This window comes from Pelobates fuscus, chromosome 1, assembly GCF_036172605.1.
Source record: "Pelobates fuscus isolate aPelFus1 chromosome 1, aPelFus1.pri, whole genome shotgun sequence".
NCBI classification, from domain to species: domain Eukaryota; kingdom Metazoa; phylum Chordata; class Amphibia; order Anura; family Pelobatidae; genus Pelobates; species Pelobates fuscus.
The window spans coordinates 383109247-383132411 of record NC_086317.1 but is presented as its reverse complement, the minus strand read 5'-3'; the positions used below and the strand labels follow the sequence as shown (position 1 = coordinate 383132411).

The following is a 23165-nucleotide window of genomic DNA, read 5'->3' as shown; positions in this document are numbered from 1 at the left end:
TGCAGGCTCTGTCAATCATAGCTCCAGGGAAGGTGTGGCTAGGGCTGCATAAACAGAAACAAAGTGATTTAACTCCTAAATGGCAGTGAATTGAGCAGTGAAATTGCAGGGGAATGATCTATACACTAAAACTGCTTTATTTAGCTAAAGTAATTTAGGTGACTATAGTGTTCCTTTAAAAAAAAAAAAAACTAATTAATAATACACATAGAAACATAGTGAGGGTTATTTACTAAAGCGAGAATTCATAGTGAATTACAAGTGAATTTCAAATGAATGGACAGAGCAGCCTTAGACTGTGCTGTATGTGGTTGGAGGCTGATTGTGGGATTATATGTGCATAGACGCGATTGTTTGTGATGTAGTGTGTGTGTGTAAAGAACTTTGTTTGTGGTGTACTATGCGTGGCTAGAGACTGTAGTGTGCACGTGTTTTAAAAGACTGTATGGTGTGTGTGTGTGTCTAGGGGCTGTAGACATTGTGTTTAAGTGTCTGTTTAGGGGCTGTAGAGAGAGAGAAAACATGTATGTGTTTTTATCTATGGGGTGTAGTGTTTCTAGAGGGTATAGTGTGTGTATAGGACCTGTAGTGTGCATGTATGTGTATAGGGGCTGTTTTGTGCATGTGGGTGTGTCCAGGGGTTGTAGCGTGTGTACAGGGGCTGTAGTGTGCGTGTGTTTATATAGAGGATAATGAGCGGTGGATGGGAGCCCTAAATGAAAATGTCCCCCCCCCCCCAAGGTGACTAGGGGTCCCCAAGTCCCCTAGTGTATAATGGGCTGGTGAGGGAGAAGTGACTAATTTGTTGCTAGTTTGAATCACTGAGTCACTGAGTGTCGGCCCTGCAATATGCTTTGATCTCTCTGATCAACTTTGGCCCTTGGCCATCACGCCATAGCCATCACCCTTGGAGTATTTGATTGCATACATTTATATAATTAATCAGGGGTATGACTAGGTGGGTGGCTGGATAGTAAGTGCGAGATAGCTCGGAAAATGCTGCTTGTGTTGCATTTGTGGCTGTAGTAGGGGAACAATTCATTTAGTTGGGTGATAGTGGGGGCTTAGGGGATGTAGTTGGAAAAAACGGGCTGTAGTGGGAGGATAGCAGCTGTATTGGGGGCATAGAGGCTGTAGTGGAGGGATATGGGCTATAGTCGGGAGGTTCGTGGTTATAGTGCGGAGGATAGGGGCTATAGTTGGGAGATGGTGCCCACAGTGGGTAGGATAGGAGCTATAGTGGCTATAGTGGGGAGGATAGTGGCTATCGTGGGGGCTAGGAGCTGTAGTGGGTATATAGACACTATAACAGTGGAATTGGGCTGTACTGGGAGAGCAGGAACTATTGTGGGGTTGAGAGAGGGTTTAACTGTGTGATAGGGGCTGTAGTGGGGTGACAGGGGTTATATTGGGGTGACAGGTGCCCAGGGGCGGACTGACCGGTCGGGCACTTCGGACATGGTCCGAGGGCCCGGCCGGGAGGGGGGCCCGCCATCAGGGGGCCAGGCCGCCCCTTTAAATGCTCTTAAGAGCGCTCAGGCGGCTGCAGCTTCTCACCTCCCCTCCCCGTAGCGTGGCCGAGCTGCTGTGCGGTCCGCGGTGCCCGGCCGGAGTGATAGGAAGGTGCACACTGAGTGTGCACCTTCCTGTCAGTCCGGCTGGGTACAGGAAACAGAAACTCCTGTTCCGCGCGGAACAGAAGTTTCTGTTTCCTGTACCCGGCCGGACTGACAGGAAGGTGCACAGTGTGCACCTTCCTATCACTCCGGCCGGGCACCGCGGACCGCACAGCAGCTCGGCCACGCTACAAGGGAGGGGGTAAAAAGAGAGAGGGGGGGGTTAAAAGAGAGAGGGAGGGGGGGTTAAAAGAGAGAGGGAGGGGGTTAAAATAGAGGGAGGGGGTTAAAAGAGGGAGGGGGGGTTACAAGAGAGAGGGGGGGTTAAAAGAGAGGGAGGGGGGGTTAAAAGAGAGGGGGGGTTAAAAGAGAGAGGGGGGTTAAAAGAGAGAGGCGGGTTACAAGAGAGAGGGGGGTTAAAAGAGAGAGGGATGGGGGTTAAAAGAGAGGGGGGTTAAAAGAGAGGAGGGTTAAAAGAGAGGAGGGGGGTTAAAAGAGAGGGGGGGTTAAAAGAGAGAGGGGGGTTAAAAGAGAGAGGGGGGTAAAAAGAGAGAGGGGGTAAAAAGAGGGAGGGGGTAAGAAGAGAGAGGGAGGGGGGGTAAGAAGAGAGGGAGGGTGTGTAAGAAGAGAGGGGGGAGTAAGAAGGGAGGGGGGGAGTAAGAAGAGGGGGCTGGGGGAGTAAAAGAGGAAGGGGGAGTAAGAAGAGGGGGAGAGGGAAGAGTAAGAAGAGGGAAGAGGGGGGAGTAAGAAGAGAGGGAGGGGGAAGTAAGAAGAGAGGGAGGGGGGAGTAAGAAGAGGGGGAGAGTAAGAAGGGGGTAAGAAGAGAGTGGGAGTAAGAAGGGGGTAAGAAGAGGGGGAGGGGGGTAAGAAGAGGGGAGGGGGGTAAGAGGAGGGCAATTGCCCCCTTCCCTGTCCGCAGGCACCGTGCGGGCAGCCGGCAGGGGAGGGAGGAAGAGAGGACCCGGGAGCTCAGCCTGCAGCTCCTCTGGGTCCTTCTTGCGCGAGCACAGATCGTTGCCGCGGTTACCACTGCAACGTTACGGCTCTTGCGAGAGTAAACTCTAGCCCTGGAGCTACGGGCTAGAGTTCACTCTCAACACTGTGACCACCAGGTATTCCTGGTGGTCGCAGTGGTGAGAGTGAACTCTAGCCCAATAAACACACTGCCCCCACACACCATACACATTCACACACTGCCCCCCATACACACACACTGCACCTACACAGACCATACACATTTACACACATTACCTCACACACACACACACACATACACTGCCCACCCATACACACACAGCCCCCCATACTAACATTGCCACACACATACACAGCCCCCTCGTACACACATTGCCCCACACACCCTACACATTCACACACTACACCCCCTCACACACACTGAACCTTTCACACACACACACTGCACCCCTTACACATTGCACCACTGCTCCTATACCCTACTACAGCCTCATATCCCAGCAGACCCCAGGTAAGTTGTCAAACTGTTCTTAAACGGTTTGACTACTTACTCTAGGAGGGGGGCCCAGCCCTCCTGGCACCATAACGACTACACAGAGCAGTAGTGGTTATTGTGCCCCACAGGCCGGCCAGCCAGCCAGCCAGCCCACAGGCTGGCCAGCCAGCCCACAGGCTGGCCAGTAGCCAGCCAGCCAGCCCACAGGCCACCAGTTAGGCTTAAAGCCAGCAAACCCAGAGCCTGCCAACCGCAGCCAGCAAGCCACAGCCTGCCAGCCAGCAAGCCCCAGCCAGCAAGCCACAGCCTGCTAGCCGCAGCCAGCAAGCCAACAGCCTGCCAGCCGCAGCCAGCAAGCCCACAGCCTGCCGGCAGTAGCCAGCAAGCCCACAGCCTGCCAGCAAGCCCACAGACTGCCAGCCAGCAACAGTAATTAAGGTAAGAGGAGCCAACTTGGCCTAGGTATCAGCGAACTATGTTGTGTAGCTATATTGTGAATAGGAACCAGAGTGTTGGAGAAACCCCCTCCAGGCCCCACTAGACTCCATTCTAGTCTCTAATGGGACCTGGAGGAAATTCTTTCTAACACACTCTCTAAAGGACACTGAGAGAGCCTCTGCTAGAATGCTCCCCCCCCCTCCATGGCACATTAGCCCTCAATTGTAGTCTCTACTGGGGCCTGGAGGTGACTGTTTCCAGCAGGGACACTGAGATGGCCTCTGTTAGAAAGACCCCCTTCCAAGCCTATTAGACTCCATTGTAGTCTCTAATAGGGCCTGGAGGGTATTCTTTCTAACACACTCTCTAAAGGACACTGAGATAGCCTCTGCTAGAAAGACCCCCCTCCATGGCCCATTAGCCCTCAATTGTAGTCTCTACTGGGGCCTTGAAGGGATTATTGCACTTTTGTTCCTTGTGTCTAAAGATTGTGTAGGGTGTGGCTGGAGGCGGTGCATGGAGGCGGGACATGGGTGGCGCTTGCTGCGGAGTATGGGTGGGGCCTGTAAGGGGGCCCTTGATTTATTTAGCCCGGGGGCCCTGAGGGTTCTCAGTCTGCCCCTGCAGGTGCCCCGTGTACTGGAACAGGCACTTAAAACCAATCATACCCATACCAACTACTTACAAAAAAAGATTATTGTAGCAGCACTCCCTTAGGGAAAACTGATTGTGGGAAATTATTTTTGCAGAATTAGATTTGTTGGGTATTACATTAAAACAAAATGACAAGTGACTGCATTCATTTTAATACTGAGGATTGGTTCACCAATCTTTACCAAGATTATACCTTAACCTCCCTGTTGGTACACTGTTAGTATTATGATATTATTGAAATATCTGGTGTGAACACTGGTTACACAACAATATTTTGGCTGCCACAACTAAACAGTGTTTATATTGCTCCTTTTTGAGCTTTAAAAAGGGTAGTATTGGGGGGGCGTGGCCAGCCGTGCAACTAAGCAGACGTGTTTGCAGGGAGCTCCTGCTAAACACCCCTAAAAAAGACCCAAAAAAGCCACGAAAACCAGCAAAACTAATCCTGCAGCTGGATCCCTGGGGACCCTGAACCCCCCAAGAGTGAGATGGGGCGTAAACACCGTAAAATACTGACTGCGGAGGCTTCCACACTGCCCGACATCAGGCGGTCCTTCGACAGGCCGCAGAGGCCTGCACAACCTAAAATGGCGCTGGACAGGCCTCGAAGCTCCAGCGGGTCGGAGCTATCCCTTGACGAAGAGGGAACTACGGTGACACAGGCCTCCAACAGCGTATACCAAAGGGAGGACTCCGACATGTCTCCCTCTACCAAAGGGGACATCAAAAGGCTCCTACTTGAACTCCGAGGGGTGTGGAAGAAGGACCTGGACGGAGTACGAGGGGAAATGGGCGTCATTGTGTCACGCCTGGGAGCGGTGGAGGCCCGAGAGATGAAAAGAGACACTGACCTCACGGAGACCCGAGCGACCGTCGCAGACCTCTCCCAGCAGCTCCACCGACTCACCCGCACCGTCACCGCCATAGAAGCCAGGCACCGTAAGAAAAATATTCGCATCAGAGGGGAGCCGGAGACGGTGGGACCGGAATCGGTACTAGAGTTCGCCAACAAAGTGGCCTCCGTGGTGAAGGTGAGAGGAGAAGGTGGACAATCACCGATAGCCTCTGCATTCCGCATACGGAAGGCCGCTACAGCCCCGGTGGACGCCCCCAGGGACATTATTGCAGTCACGGGGAGCGCGGCGGTGAAGGCGGCGGTGCTGACAGCCTCCCGGAACACCCCTCTCATAGCGGTGGAAAACTGCCGGGTACGAATCTTCGACGATCTGCCATTTGCGGTACTGCTGGAAAGACGCAGATTCATGCCGGTCACCAGGACCCTTACAGACCATGGAGTAACATATAGATGGGGTGCGTTGGGCACCTTGGTGGTACCACATGGAGACACAGTGCTGTCGCTATCCGCGGGGGAAGACCCGACAGATTTTTTGAGGACTCTCCAAATGCCAGGTCTGCCGCCAGCGACGCACCAGACCCCACAAAACCGCTCACATGCCACCGGTGGAATAGAAACCCCTTGCGCAACGGTGACAGAGCGGGGACCTGCTCACCAGCACCCCCCATAAACCAGCTCCTGAAGCTCCTCTCATTGCCTAGTTAACAGTTTCACTCTGCTCAGAAGGTGAGATGCTTCTTTTTCTGCCATATCTAAGGCCCCACACGTTTCTCGCTTTGTTATTACAATGAACAGGCCCTTCAGAGAAGAGAGTAAACACCTTTTTCCCCATTGAAAACCTTTTTAAAAGTTAAAATTTTTTTACATACGTCAGACACACAGCCTGCAAGGATGGGCACTGTGATGTCAATGATTAAGGTCTCTCCCGCAAATCTCAAACATGCCAAGAACTTTGGTTTGGATAAACTGCATAAACGCAAGAACTGTATTTTCACTAGCCAACTATAGTGGATTACTAGCCGGTGGGGGCCCTATGGGGTCAAGCAGGAACATATGGACAATATACTACTACAGACGCGATTAACTGTTATCACTGGACTAGCTCCATGGTTTTCCCATCTAGGGCGCTATGACTAGAATGGTATCTGGTTCAGAACCGTTAAACAAGTTTCAGTTATGATATCTCACACAGGTGTAATGTTTCAGAGCCCGGCAAGAACACATTTTCAATGAGCAATGCGCTCATATAAAGGTGCAACATGTTCTCTAAGTAAAATATCTGTGGGTATAGATTGGAGCGGGGTAACTGTCAGGGGGTCAATGACTTGCCTTTAAATACGTACACCAAGTAGACCACTACACTACTGCATAGAACAGTTGTGAGATAATTGTTACAAGATACTATTAATACAGGTGCCCATATACTAACTTTACTTCTTCTAGTACAATAGGGTGGAAACAATGGATGGTAATTTTGATCCGAAAAGTACAAGAAGCATTATATCTAAAGAAATAGCTGTAAGCTAGGAGTATTTTTGTAGTATGCCCGTCTGGAAAATGCCAAGATATTTGTAAATATACCTAGTTTGTTTCACTATAATCCCTGGGGGGAATCTTCCTCACTCTGCTCCCATTACATCCCACAGTTAAATCATTCTCTACCTTCTGATGCCCTACTCAAGGGACATGGCTTCATACCGAGTTGGTGCACGCAACACTGATAATGTCCGCTGTGAGGCAAGATAATAGATGATCATAGCCGGTAGGACCCCTTGACAGGGTAACTTTACTTCTTAAACAGCGTACAGTGCCTTCAGGAAGCATGTACAACAGCTTTGATATCACGCTCTAGAGCTCAGATGATAGACTTACCCAACTGGTATAGAATTACATTGAAAAGAAAAGTATTGTTCGTTAGACTTGGGCTGAGGGAGCACAAAAGCTGGAAGACAAAAGTCAACCCTAAATAGCACTCACTGAAATCTAAAGTAGTTGAAATTTCATGTAGATGGAACATATCAGCTAAAATTCTGCATGATAGTGAATAGGGTAAGAATTTTCAGGGGAGTGAAAGAAAAGAGAAAAACACATCAGAATGTTTATGAACGGGCATTGACATTGTGACTAATAAGTTCTTTGACATATACATATGTTATACTAGGGCAGTTTCACAGCTGTTCCTAGGCAAGGAAAAACAACATGGCTGTTAACTCTTGGTTTCACATTGCGTTCACTTTACATTTTTATTACTTTTATTTGTGTATTTTATATTTTATCTTTAAAGTCTAGACTTGTGTGAGGTAGATATTCCAAGCATGTCACAATAATCAGAACATTTAGAATATGAACGAAAGGAACAAAGTGCACTGTATTTCTTATACCAAATCACTCTATGTTACTGAATGAACGGTTGGCTGTCGCTATTGTGGCACAGCACACCAGACTGTACTTTCATGCAAAAACAAAAATAAAGAATTTAAAAAAAAAAAGGGGTAGTATTTTAGAAAATTCATAGGGGTGAAAAACAAGTAGCAGATTTCTGCAAATTCATATTAAATGCTAATGTGACCACACACCTGTGTCTATGCATTTAGCACTCAAACACATGATAGAGTGGTAGAAGATTTAGATAACATAAGTGGTAGAAGGTTTAGATAATATAAAGACTTCTATTCTCTTCCTTTTCTTTCTCTTTCTCTCTCTCTCTCTCTCTCTCTCTCTCTCTCTATTTATCTGCCTGTCTACCTATCTAATTATTTATGTGAGTGAAATGGCAACTGCAGTTTTTGGAGCAGCACTAATATCCATAAGAGTAGAACGTGAAAGGAATCAAGGATCATACATGAGCTGTGTAGATATTAAACATGGTTGCATGCACCTGCATTAGATGTCTCAGTAAAAAACTAAAGACTGTAATAGCCACAAAAAGCAATGAATGATAATTATGAAAGTTTGATTACCGTGTAAGACCTGCTTGAAACTTATATCATAATACCCAGGTTACATGTGATGGACTTTTTCAACCTATATTTGTATGTATAATATACTCTAGAATAAATATACTCTATAACAGGGGTAGGCAACCTTTTAGCAGCACTGTGCCGATATAGGATTGTGATGTCCCGTAGCGTGCTGGTCCTATTTTTTTAAAAATTGAGGTGTGTATGCTGCCGTATTCTGCTTGTGTTATTTTTACTGTAATTGCTTTGTATCGTTGTATTTGTGCGTATATGAGCTATTGTATCTGTTTATTAGTAGTTTGTGGTATCGTGTATGATACATATGAATGTGGGCTGTGTATGGGGGCTGCTTGCGGAATTGTATGTGTGTGGATGGATATGTCACATTGTGTGTTTGGTAGTGTGTGTGGGGGCTGTTTGGGGTATTGCATGTGAGAGGCTGCATGTGGGTTCGTGTGCATGTATGTGGATTGTTACTGGTGTTGCGTTTGTGCGGATTGTGTGTATGTTTGTGTGTGGGCTGTCCGTATTATTTGTATCAGGGGAGGGTTATTCTGCATTTCTGTCTATATCTAGCAGTGTGGGTGACTTCCCTGGGTTCCAGTGGGGACCAGGCCAGCCAAGTAAAGGTCAAGGACAGGAGCTGCAACAGCAACTGCGAGCTGCTCTACTACAGTGTGGATTCCCGTTCACAAGTGCTGGAATTACGTGCTCTGAGATAATTTCCTCTATGTGCTGCAATGCATACATTGAGGATTATCCTTCACCACCTTTTCCTATTAGCAGATATCTGAAGTTTTACTGGGACTCCTGATAGGCCAGAGCCTGTTTGGCTCTAGCAGCCTTGAGTGCCGTGCAAAGACACCTCGAGTGCCGTGCATGGCACTAGTGCCGTAGGTTGCCTACCCCTGCTCTATAACTACCTTAGTAGAACTCTTGGCACAAACATTACTTTGTCTTGATTTCCAGATGTCCACACAACGTTGTAGCACATTGTATGCTTGTACCCATCATGGCAGATCTGGACTCAGAACTACCTTAATTAAAGTGTTTTATTGGTACCCATCAGTTGAAATGGTTTTCATCCTCACTATACGGTCTCCTGCCATGGTAGGTTGAACAAGCAGTTATACATGGCTCTTAATTGTTTTATTTCTTATTAGTTCATGCATCTGGGTACATTTTCTAGTTGGTAAATTTTGAGAACTTCTCTAGTTTCCTGAAGAAGCCGCCTAGGTTGGCACACACCTGTATATAATACTCCAATGAGATTCTCTCTTGGTTTGATGGTGCTGGATGTTCGGACACCATATCCAAAACTCACTTTAATTTAAGCAAGCAAGGCATCAGAACAACGTACTACCATAATCGTATACCTAAGGTTCCCAAATTCTTTAGACCAAGGTACACTTCAGTGAGAGATTTCCAAGGTACAACTACTTTTATTTCTAATTACTTTAGTCAGCAATTTATAATTACACATTTATATTAAGTCTTACTACAGAGATATGCATATTTGTAGTCAAGCTGACTTAGTTTTAATTAAACACCAGATGGGAATTACAAGTTTAATGCTGACACTTATTAAAAACAGCATTACATCCGTGAAGTCAATATGATCATTCCACACTTAAATGTGACTGCATGTGGCAGAACAATGTGCCACGGAACACTGGCTGAAACCACTGTCTTCTATTACAGAGAAAGTAGAAAAATGGCTTTTCGACAGTCTTCCCACATTAGCAACCTTCTTCTATGTTTGTGCATGAGGCATAGTAAATGCTCCCTCCTAATAGACACTGGGATAGTGATACCAAATTCTAGGAGAGGCAGTTATTCCTTTTTTCCCCCTTTTGCATTTGAAACAAAGGTTATAAATGTAACCGACTTTTATAGAGCATTAAACAGCAATGCCAGGACTAATAAATGTACACATTCTACTGCATGAGAATGTCAATAAATAAAACATAATATTTGCAGCTGAAATTTCAGATGCATTAAGCTCTCTAATTTTCACTGATATAGAGTTCAAAGTGACTTTGGAGAGTGCGTACATTTGTAATGAACCTTGCAATGGAGATGTTCACTTTACTTTAAACGTTTGCCAAATAACATGGTAAAATAATTGTCAAATTTCATTTGAATTCACATTAATACAGATAACGTATGAAAATGGTCTCTCTGTAGAAAAGATAACATTTCTCTAAAGTGTGCTGAGTTTAACGCTGGAGTGACAGTGTGGGCAGGGCCGGTGCAAGGATTTTTGGGTACATAGACGAAGATGCATTTTTCCACCCCCCCCCCCCCCCCCCCAAAAATAACATCTTCACCTGTGTACCTCTTAACCTCCCCTTTGTGTTTCTTATCCACTCTTTTCCATGTTTTACTCCCTTTAGTGTATCTTATCTACTATTTTCCCCCATTGTGTGTCTTACAACTCCCTTGTGGATCTCTTACAACCCCCCTTTTGTCTCTTATCCCCCTCTTTGTATCACTCTTACATCCTTCCACATTTTGTGTCTTTCTGCTCCCAGCCCCTTTGTGTGACTCCTTCTCTCTCAGACCCTTTGTGTCTTTTGCTCTTCCCAGCTCCTTTGGGTGTGTCTCTTTCATCCCAGCCCATCTGTCCCCCCCCCCCAGCCCCTCTGTGTGTCTCTTTTCCCCTTCTCAAGCCCCGCTGTGTGTTTCTTTCACATCCAGCCCCCTTAGTGTCTCTCTCCCCTCCCTGTCCTTTGATGCACCCTCCACCCCCTTAGTGGTCCCCTCCCCTTTCTGGTGTGCCTTCTACCTCACTTGTAGCGTGGCTGAGCGGAGCGGATCCCCGTGCAGGAGCTTCAGTTTTCTGTACCCAGACGGACTGACAAGAAGTGCACCTCCTGTCACTCCGGACGGGTACAGGAAACAGAAGCTCCTGTACCGCGCTTCTCTCCGCCACGATACACTCAGTGGTGTATACACACTGACAGTCACACACACTCAATGACAAAACACACAGACGTCACTGACAGACACAGAATCACTGATTTGACACACACTGGCAGATACGCACTGACAGTCACACACACACACACACACACACACACTCAATGACAAATACACAGACGTCACTGACAGACACAGACTCACTGACCTGACACACACTCATTCATTGACAAACACACACACTGATAGTCACACACAGACTCAATGACAAACATACTCTCACTGATTTGACAGACACTCACAAACACACACTGACAGACACACATACACACTGACAGGCACTCACATACACACTGACAGGCACTCACATGCACTCATGGGCGTCCACAACTTGTTCTGCTGATTTTCGTGTGAAATTGATAATACACTGCAATACCGGCGCCGTGTATGGAGAGAGACAGGGATAGGAAGCTACATCTTATCCCTGCTTCTCTCTGACTGAATCCGCAGGGCAGCAACACATGCAGGCAACAGAGACAGCCTACAGATCAGGTAAGTAAGGCATAGGGGCCAGAGATAGCCAGAGAGCCTACAGATCAGGTAAGTAAGGCATAGGGGGCAGAGATAGCCAGAGAGAGCCTACAGATCAGGTAAGTGAGGGATGGGGGCAGATAGAGCCTACAGATCAGGTAAGTGAGGGATGGGGGAGATAGCCTATAGATTAGGGGAGTGAAGCATATGAGGGGGGGCAGAGGTAGCCTAGAGATTAGGGGAGTGAAGCATATGGGGGACAGAGATAGCCTAGAGATCAGTGAAGTGAGGCATATGCGGGTGGGGGGGCAGAGATAACCTAGAGATCAGTGAAGTGAGGCATATGGGGGGGCAGAGATAGCCTAGAGATCAGTGAAGTGAGGCATATGGGGGGGACAGAGATAGCCTACATCAGTGAAGTGAGGCATGTGGGGGGGCAGAGATAGCCTACAGATCAGTGAAGTGAGGCATATGGGGGGGGGGGCAGAGATAGCCTACAGATCAGTGACGTGAGGCATATGGAGGGGGGGTGGTGGCAGAGATAGCATAGAGATCAGTGAAGTGAGGCATATGGAGGGGGTGGCAGAGATAGTCTAGAGATCAGTGAAGTGAGGCATATGGGGGGCAGAGATAGCCTAGAGAACAGTGACGTGAGGCATATGGGGGGGGAGCAGAGATAGCCTAGAGATCAGTGAAGTGAGGCATATGGGGGGGGCAGAGATAGCCTACAGATCAGTGAAGTGAGGCATATGGAGGGGGGGTGGTGGCAGAGATAGCATAGAGATCAGTGAAGTGAGGCATATGGAGGGGGTGGCAGAGATAGTCTAGAGATCAGTGAAGTGAGGCATATGGGGGGCAGAGATATCCTAGAGAACAGTGACGTGAGGCATATGGGGGGGAGCAGAGATAGCCTAGAGATCAGTGAAGTGAGGCATATGGGGGGGGGGGGCAGAGATAGCCTACAGATCAGTGAAGTGAGGCATATGGGGGGGGGCAGAGATATCTTAGAGATCAGTGACGTGAGGCATATGGAGGGGGGGTGGCAGAGATAGTCTAGAGATCAGTGAAGTGAGGCATATGGAGGGGGTGGCAGAGATAGCCTAGAGATCAGTGAAGTGAGGCATATGGAGGGGGGGTGGGGGCAGAGATAGCCTAGAGATCAGTGAAGTGAGGCATATGGGGGGGTGGCAGAGATAGCCTAGAGATCAGTGAAGCGAGACATATGGAGGGTGGTGGTGGCAGAGATAGCCTAAAGATCAGTGAAGTGAGGCATATGGGGGAGGGAGGGGGGTGGCAGAGATAGCCCAGAGATCAGTGAAGTGAGGCATATGGGGGGGGGGGTGGCAGAGATAGCCTAGAGATCAGTGAAGTGAGGCATATGGAGGGGGGTGGCAGAGATAGCCTAGAGATCAGTGAAGTGAGGCATATGGAGGGGGGGGTGGCAGAGATAGGCTAGAGATCAGTGAAGTGAGGCATATGGAGGGGGGTGGTGGCAGAGATAGCCTAGAGATAAGTGAGGCATATGGAGGGGGGGTGGCAGAGATAGCCTAGAGATCAGTGAAGTGAGGCATATGGGGGGGGGGGTGGCAGAGATAGCATAGAGATCAGTGAAGTGAGGCATATGGAGGGGGGGTGGCAGAGATAGCCTAGAGATCAGTGAATTTAGGCATGTGGAGGGGGGCAGAGACAACCTAGAGATCAGGGAAGTGAGGCATATGGGGGGCAGAGAGAGCCTACAGATCAGGGAAGTGAGGCATATGGGGGGCAGAGAGAGCCTACATATCAGGGAAGTGAGGCATGGGGGGGAGAAGAGATAGCCTACATATCATCGAAGTGAGGCATGGGGGGGTAGAAGAGATAGCCTACATATCATCGAAGTGAGGCATGGGGGGGAGAAGAGATAGCCTACATATCATCGAAGTGAGGCATGGGGGAGGGGCAGAGATAGCCTACAGATCATCGAAGTGAGGCATGGGGGAGGTAAAATAAGAGAAGGAGCAGAAAGGAGAAGGAATAGAAATGAGCAGGAAGGGGCAGCAAGGAGCAGGAAGGGTCTGCAAGAAGAAGGAAGGGTCTGCAAAGAGCAGGAAGGGACAGAAGGAGCACAAAGGTAAAGGAGCAGAAAAAATCAGAAGGAGCACAAAGGTAAAGTAGGAGAAGGAGCAGAAAAGGGTAGCAAGGAGCACAAAGGGACAGCAAGGAGCACAAAGGTAAAGTAGGAGAAGGAGCAGAAAGGGTCTGCAAGGAGCAGAAAGATCAGAGAGAGACAGGAGCAGAAGGGGAAGCACAATAAGCAGAAAGTAGCAGAAAGGTGAAGGAGCCAAGGAGGAGAGAAGACAGTGTCAGAAGAAAAAGAAAAGAATTTGTCAAATGAAGGAGAAGAAAAAGAGATTGGAGCAGGAAGGACAAGTGAAGTGAACCCTCTACTTTATTCTGGACACCACATCATAAGGCATTGGTACCTGGGCCTGGCAGGGAAACTTTGGACCTTCTCATCTCCCCAGGTAAAAAAATAGCAGTGTAAATGTGTTCACTTTTATTTACTGAGAGTCAGGAAGCACAGAGGGCCGCTGGGGAGGGGTGTCGCTGATTGGCTAAAGCGGTCAGCTGGCACTCTAAGCCAATCTGTAGCTCCCCATTCATAAAAAAGTAAAACATTTTTATGAACCGGGAACTAGCGATTGGCTTAGAGCATCAACTGACCACTCTAGCCAATCTGTAGCACCCATGCCTGACCTCAATCTGCACTTCCTGAGACTCTGTTTCAGAAGCCGAATACCACTGAGCGACCTGGAAATCTGGAGCTGGAGGAAGCCTTTGGGGTTAACCATTTGAGAGCGGGGGATTCAGGGGTTTCCTGGCATCATAGCATTTTCATTTAGATGAAGTTGTTATGTGACCAGAATGTTTCTTTAATTTGCTTAAAGGAACACTATAGTGTCAGGTATACAAACATGTTTTCCTGACACCATAGTTGTGAACATGCTATTCACTCTGGCTTTATGTAATAATGACTATGCTCCTCCCCTTCATGACACTGTCAAAAAGGGACCAAGCATGGATGTCATTACAATTATGCCCCCCCCCCCCCCTGGAAAAATTCCTGCGGACGCCCATGCATGCACTCACTAATTATTAATATTTTTATAATTCAAAATTTTCCACCCAGACTCCCTACATGGAGAGTTGGCTTAGATCTATCCCTGGAGTCCAGTGGGGCTGCTGGGAGGTTGCGGCTGTGGTAGAATCAGAGGCGACGAGGGAGCTCTGATCTTCCTGCTCTGCTCCCTCACGCCTCGCAGGCTGTCTACTGATGCCGGGAACCGAAATATGATGTCCTTATTCTTGCACCTGCGGCATCAGCAAACGGCGCACGATGGCGCAGAGCAGGGAGATCAGAGCTCCCTCAACCCCTCTGATTCTACCATAGCTGCACTCCGGAGTGTCCATAACGTGGCCTGTAGGAGGGAGTGCTTCCCTCCTGCCGATCACTAGAATCTTGTGCCCCCATAGCCGGTGTGCCCTAGGGCGGCCGCCTGTGCCACTTTATGAATGTGGGCTCTAAGTAATACCATTTAAAGTGGTCTCTACAAGTCCAAGCTACCTAAAATATAGCACGTGAGCTGTGTATGTATAAATAGATTCACCAGGTCAATATACAGGAGCGGACTGCCTTAAAAGAACAGGACTGGCATAAGAGGACACAGGGAAATGATAATGTATGCAAAAAATAAGGTATTTTGTTTGTGCAGATATATGTGATCTGTTTTTAGATTCACACAGAGCAATGTACGTGATTGGTCTTTAAATTCATGTAGAGGATTGTATGTAATCAGTCTATATATATTCATGTAGACGATTATGTAAGCTCAGTCTGTATTTGCAGACAACAATCTACGCGGATGGTCATTATGCATGTAGAGCAGTTTACGTATGTTATTATCTTTATATCTGCTCAGAGATATGTGCAGCGTGTCTTAGCTTTTCCCCTATCCTGTAGAGGGTTTATTTGCTTATTTTATGTTTTGTCTATATGGACCTGCTATACTGGTTCAAATCAGGCTGGTATTACAATATACTTCATTTTCAGTACAGTCCTGACTCACTTTGCATGCAAGTTGTTGAGGAACAAATAAAGCAGGATTACCCTCTAGTACCCTCTAGTGGTCATCATGAAAGAAGACAAGTGTGGTATGAGACAAGTGCAGGCAAAAAAATACTGGGCTATGAATCAGGTAAAGCAAAACTGTTTATTTTATCAGCACCAGTTGTAGAGAATCCAGAATGAGAACGTGTACATTTATGTTTCAGTTTTGTTGTCTTAACACAAAATTGAGATTTATCTAAGTATCTCAAACAGTTTTGCATGATTCTTTGTTGGAATTTTTTTCTTGATTTATTAAAGGGTTACTCCAAGCATCATAACAATTACAGCCCAGTAATAGAGCAAATCGTTTAGTTAGAGTTTCTCTTATTATTATTATTGATAAAGAGCCAATAAATTCCGCAATGCCACGAGTGGACTAACAGACACGTATTTGTGACCAGATGAGTTGGACACACAGGAACAGAGGAGGTTGAGGGCTATGCTCAAATGAGCTTACATTCTAATCTAGAGAGCTGCAGAAGCCAGAAGCTGTGTGTGGTCATGTGCACCAGTGTACATATCTATTCATGTGTGTCAATCTGGGGTGTCAGTATGTATCTCTTAGAGTGTATCTTTGTATGTGTGCGTCTTTGTGTGGCAGTGTATGTGTGTGTACCTTTGGCAATGTGAATCTGTATAGGTGTCTACGTGAATACATGCCTGCATGCAAACACCAACAACACACACAAACACACGCTTGTAATCAAACACTAATGCTACAAAAAACACACCATTTGCATTCAAATACCAACACGGTACACAACATAAATATTGTGTGAAAACAACACTACACACAAAGACACCCTTACTTTCAAAAACTAACACTTAAAAAGACACACCCCTGCATTCAAAAAGCCTACACTACTTTAGCTACATACTCAATCATTCATACACACATACTCTATGCACACAAACAACTACATTCACACACATTTGCAACCCTGCAAGGATGGGCAAATGGTAAATCTACAGCTGAATCTATCCGCGCGGGCATTTGCAGTGCATGCGCATTAGAGCCTGCTTGTCGCGGGACAAGGATGGCTGGAGTGTCGGCGCTGGGATAAGGCAAGTAAATAAAGGGTATTTAACCCTTTATTTACCTGGGGGTTTGGGGAGTACATTGGAGTAGGGATGCAGAGAGATCAGTAGTGCTAGGAATACCGCCTTGTATTTCTGGCACTATAGTATCCATGCAGGGCTGCCATCAGAAATTTTGGGGCCCCTGACACAGCTCAAGGTCTGGGCCCCCTGGTGCCTGCACCCGAGTCCCCCCCCCCCCCCCCCGAGTCCGCCCACAGGGATGCAGTGTCTGCAGGGCCCGTGCAAGGATTTTTGCCGCCCTAGGCAAAAGTAAAGTTTGCCGCCCCTCCATGTGACATCACAGTGCCCCACCCATATGATCTGCCATGTTAACTAACACAGTGCTGCAGTGCCGCCGTGTTTACAATAAAAGGCCTGCAGGGACAGGCTATAGACACCAGAACCACTACATTAAGCTGCAGTGGTTCTGGGGACTATAGTGTCCCTTTAATGTGAGGTAAATTAAAGATTAGTGCCACGAATAATATACTAGATTGCCTACTTACAACCAGATGAGGATGATGATGGGTTTCAGCTGCCGTCTGGCTCCACTGGTCTGGTGTAGAACAGGCTCTCTGGAGGCGGTTTGTAACTGTGGTCACAAAAATCAATGTTCTGGGAGAACAGGAAGCAGCTCCATTTTTTGAGGGCCCTTTACACAGCTCAAGGTCTGGGTCCCAGGGTCCACCTTCATGTTCCACGAATGAGTTTGTTCACAGGGGTGTGTGTGTGTGGGGGGGGGGAATGTCCTGATGTGTGTAAGGAATGCATTGTGTGAATCTGTGTTTGTATGTGTAAGGGCTGCAAGGTGAGTTTGTGTATGTATGGGATGCAGTGTGTGTGTCTGTAAGGGATGCACTGAGTGTGTGGAAGGGGTGCATTGTGTGTTGCTGTGTGTAAGGGATGCATTGCTTGTGTATGTGTGTCTGTGTGTAATGCATTGTGTGTTTTTCTGTGTGCAAGGGGTGCATTGTGTGTGTGTGTGATGGATGTCAATCTCTCCCCCTACCCCCGTCAATTTCCTTCTTCTCCCCCCCTCCAATTTCCTTCTTCTCCCCCTCCCTCTCATTGCCTTCTCCCCCCTCCAATTTCATTCCTTCTCCCCCCCTCCAATTTCAATCCTTCTCCCCCCTCCAATTTCATTCCTTCTCCCCCCCTCCAATTTCATTCCTTCTCCCCCCTCCAATTTCCTTCCTCTCCCCCTCCAATTTCCTTCCTCTCCCCCCTCCAATTTCCTTCCTCTCCCCCCTCCAATTTCCTTCCTCCCTCCCCCCTCAAATTTCCTTCCTCCCTCCCCCCTCAAATTTCCTTCCTCCCTCCCCCCTCAAATTTCCTTCCTCTCCCCCTCCCTCGAATTTCCTTCCTCTCCCCCTCCCTCAAATTTCCTTCCTCTCCCCCTCCCTCAAATTTCCTTCCTCTCCCCCCTCCCTCAAATTTCCTTCCTCCCCCCTCAAATTTCCTCCCTTCCTCTCCCCCCCACTCATTCAAATTCCCCCCCACCCTCAAATTTCCTCCCTTCCCTCCCTCTCCCCCACTCATTCAAATTCCCCCCCCACCCCCACTCCCTCAAATTTCCTCCCTTCCCTCCCTCCCCCCCCACTCATTCATATTTCCTCCCTGCCCCCCTCCCTCAAATTTCCACCCTTCCCTCCCTCTCCCCCCACTCATTCATATTTCCTCCCTCCCCCCCTCAAATTTCCTCCCTTCCCTCCCCCCCCTCAAATTTCCTCCCTTCCCTCTCCCCCCCACCCCCACTCACTCAAATTTCCTGACACCCGGCGGGCGCGCGAGGGAGCACTCTCCTCTGAGTGCTTCCTCTTCAGCTCCCTCGCGCGCCGCGTACTGATGCCGGAGCCGGAAGATGACGTCATCTTCCGGCTCCGGCATCAGTACGGTGCGCGAGGGAGCTGAAGAGGAAGCACTCAGAGGAGAGTGTTCCCTCGCGCGCCCGCCGGGTATCAGCAGGGCCAGCCTCTGGGGGGCCCTGAGGTGACCGGCTGCTGGGCCCCCCAGGAGAAGAGGCTGGCCCAGTGGGAACATACCGGGGTCGCAGGGCCCCCTGCAACCCGGTATGTTCCCACTGAATGTGGGGCCCGGACGACCTGAGCAGTCCGGGCCCCCCAGGACCGCCGGGCCCATGACAACCGTTGCGGTTGTCATGCCCTGATGGCGGCCCTGTATCCATGTAACATTTTCATCTCAGAATCATATTCAGGTTTGTGCGAAACAAAAAAAGGTGGTCATACTCTAGCACATAATAATAATAATGAGTAATCTATTTTTATTGTTACACGGTTGCCTTTATCATCCAAATGTGTGTAATTAGTATAACAGCTAAATATGTTTAAACTGTTTGCATTCCATTAACTTGAATGATTTATGAATTGCCATCAAATGCTAAGAGAAAAAGTTGTCAGTGAAATGTATGTAACCTTTTGCACAAACAGCTCTTTCAGCAGTTTTATTGTGTTATGTTAAGCATGGCTAAACAAAGTAATCTTGTAAATGAACCTATTTTGCTTTTAGTTTACGAGACCTTTTAATGGACCCTTGCATGTAGACGTAACCAGACGTAACCAAACGGCCCAGTGCTACATCTTATAAAAACAAGCATAGCAAGTGTCCTGCTTTAAAATCACACTTCAATCATATTTGCAACTTTAAGAAAGCTTTGATATTTATTTTATAGCTGTGTTAGGACGATTGGGGTGGTGACAAGTTGTGGTGGTAGGGGAATCTATTATTAAAAGAGAAGACAGGATAATCTTCCACTCCGATGGTCTCAGCAGGACAGTTGCTGACCATCTGACCAGAGTGGATGGATTATTGGAAGGGGCTCAGCTGTCATGGTCCATATAGGTACCAATGACAAAGTCACAGGAAAATAGAGACTCCTAAAGAATGATTTCAGGGAATTAGGAAAACTGAAGAAAATAAGTTCCAAGGTAGTATGTTCAGATGTTGATATTACTGAGGAAGAACATCAGTTCTAACATATTGGGAAAGCTGCACATCTGGGTAACACTTTAATTTCTGGAGATTTTAATTAACAGGACATAAATTTAGATTTTATTATCCAACATATGTAATTCCGCTGGAAGAATCAGATTTTTGAACCCATTACATGATACCTTCATGTCACAACTGGTAGAAGCACCGACTAGAAAAGATCCTTGGCTGGATCTGGTTATAACGAAGAATGGTTGTCTTTTGTCAAACATTTGAGTAAGGGAGCACTTCAGAAATAGTGATTCAATAGTGTGTCATTTGAAATAAAATTAACAACGCAAATGACATGAAAAATGCTGAAATATACAATTTGAAAAAAAAGTCAATTTCGATAAGAAAAGGGAAGCTTTACAAGTCGTTGACTGGCATAAACTCTTTTGTAAAACTTCACGGAGGATAAATGGAATATCTTCATACAAATATTAGAAATGTACACTTCTCAGTCTATATCATTGAGTAACAAATCTAAAAGAAACAAATTGAACCCAATGTGGCTTAGTAGGAAGGTAAGCCAATGAGTTAAAAACAAGACTGGCATTTAAATCAGGTAGATCAAAGGCACCCTATGCAAAATATAAGTGATGCCAATCATAAAAGTGATTAGATGGGCTAAACTAGAAAATAAAAAAGTGATAGCTAAAGAGAGCAAGACCAGCAACAAAAGTATTTTAATAACGTAAATAAAAAATAAAATTTCAAAAGTGTCGATTTACTTAAATCAGAGATGTCCGTGCTAATAAATGAAAATGAGGAAAATGCTGAAATGTTCAATTATTAATTATTATTACCGTATTTATCGGCGTATAACACGCACTTTTTTCCCCTGAAAATAGGGGAAAAATCGTGGGTGCGTGTTATACGCCGATATCCCATAATTACTTACCTGTCCTGAAGCGTGGGCCGGCTTCACAGCGCGCACCGCGGTACAGGAACTTTAATTTAAGGTTCCGGTTTCCGGCGGGACTGAAAGGAAGTGTGCACAATAGTGTGCACACTTCCTTTCAGTCCCGCCGGAAACCGGAACCTTAAATTAAAGTTCCTGTTCCGCGGTGCACGGTGTGAAGCCGGCCCACGCTTCAGGACAGGTAAGTAATTATGGGAGGGGAGGAAAGTACACTATGGGAGGGGAGGGGAGGGGGAGGAAAGTACACTATGGGAGGGGAGGGGGAGGAAAGTACACTATGGGAGGGGAGGGGAGGGGGAGGAAAGTACACTATGGGAGGGGAGGGGGAGGAAAGTACACTATGGGAGGGGAGGGGGAGGAAAGTACACTATGGGAGGGGAGGAGGGGAAGTACACTATGGGAGGGGAGGAGGAGGAAAGTACACTATGGGAGGGGAGGGGGAGGAAAGTACACTATGGGAGGGGAGGGGGGAGAATACTATGGGAGGGGAGAGGGGAGAATACTATGGGAGGGGAGGGGGGGAGAATACTATGGGAGGGGAGGGGGGGAGAATACTATGGGAGGGGAGGGGGGGGAGAATACGAGGGGAGGGGGGGGAGAATACTATGGGAGGGGAGGGGGGAGAATACTATATACTATGGGAGGGGAGGGGGGGAGAATACTATGGGAGGGGAGGGGGGAGAATACTATGGGAGGAGGGGGGAGAATACTATGGAAAGGGGGGAGAATACTATGGAAAGGGGGGACACTATGGGATGAGGGGGGAATACTATGGGATGAGGGGGGGGAATACTATGGGATGAGGGGGGAAATTTCCTGGAATTTCTTTCTAAAAATGAGGTGCGTGTTATACGCCTGTGCGTGTTATACGCCGATAAATACGGTAATTATTTTGCTTCACTATATCAAGGAGAAACCTATGGAAATAGATATACAAACGATTGCTGCAAAGAGCTTGCAGAAATATTGTAAGTATCCAGACAATATGCTTCAGCAACTACAAAGGGTCAATGTAACAAAAGCCCCAGGGCAAGATGGTATTCACCCATGAGTACATATGGAGCTGAGTGTGAAAATAAGAAACCTCTGTTATTATTCTTTAAGAAATCATACCCGAGGTTTGGAGGAAGGCAGATGTGGTACCTAAATTCTAAAAATAATTCAAAATCACTGGCTGGGAATTATAGACCTGTGAGCTTAACTTATGTGGCTGGGGAAGCATTTTAAGTGTTATTAAGGGATAATATTCAAAAAATTCATTGAGAACAACAATGTCAGCACAAATCAGCATGGTTTTCTGAAACATAGATCAAGTTACATTAACCTAATTGCATTCTATAAAGAAGTAATTAACAGTACAGATCAGGATGTTGCAGTGGATGTGATCTACTTGGATGTTGCAGGTGTATACTAGAGTTCAAATGAAAAGAAATTGGTCTAAATGAAAACTCTTGTTCTTGGGTAGAACATTGGCTTAAAGATAGAGTACAGAGAGTTGTTATTAATGGTACACTTTCAAGCTGAACAAAAGTGGTAAGTTGTGTCCCAGGGGGTTTGTTCTGGGATCACTACTATTCAACATATTTATAAATCATCTTAAAATAAGTATGGAAATTCACGTGTTTGGCATTACTTATCTCCGCCGAGCCGCGCCGAGCTCTTCCTGCCGCGTGGTCTGACCGTTCCATACGAGATTTCCTCTGAGGCAGTGGAAAGGGTTTTTTATAATAAAAACAATAAAGATGTTGAATTATCTGCATTAAAAAGGTAGTTTTATCACTATGATGAATTTGTGCAAAAGTGTAATTTCAGAGATAAAATATTTAAAGGAACACTATAGTCACCTAAATTACTTTAGCTCAATAAAGCAGTTTTAGTGTATAGATCATTCCCCTGCAATTTCACTGCTCAATTCACTGTCATTTAGGAGTTAAAATACCTTTTTTTCTGTTTATGCAGTCCTAGTCACACCTCCCCTGGGTATAGTGACTAAGCGATAGTTAGCTGTTGCACATTTATAACTGATTTCTAATCAAGACTGTCCCACAGTTACTGTTTGTCCACATAGTGTTCCTGCTGAGAGTAAAGAAGATAAACTGTAAGTTATAGCCAAAAGTAGTGCTGGTTTGGCATTATATGCACACAAGCTATATTTAAAGGACCTTGAATAGAGTATGCATAGGTTATGATGCATGGTAATCCCTTGTCCATACAGTCATTCCTTTAATTTTGCTGAGCAAGTTTTTTTAAAGACATTATTTTTTAAGGTGACAATACACAAATAATCAGCCGAATACTAGGTACCATGACAAAAAGCATTCGTAAGGATTAAACAGAATGGAAAAAAAGGTGAGTGCATTTCTATTTTATTCAGACAAGTGCATAGATAACATATTACAACATTTCAACCAAATACTGACCTTTGTCAACTCAAAGACTGATATTTGCAGGTATGGGATCATATGCAACCTTTTACAATCAGGCAGCTTCAAGGTCTGACTGTTAATACGATCTCCTTAAACGATCTTCTATCTTTAGAGTATTGACACTAAAAAGTCAAGAGAGGCTGTACAAGAG

At 46.6% G+C, this 23165-nt stretch overlaps 1 protein-coding gene across 2 annotated transcripts in view; it reads right to left on the bottom strand.

Moving 5' to 3' along the window:
* Nucleotides 1-23165, bottom strand: part of CACNB3 (calcium voltage-gated channel auxiliary subunit beta 3) — a 273992-nt gene that overhangs the window by 165649 nt on the left and 85178 nt on the right. The window lies entirely within an intron of this gene.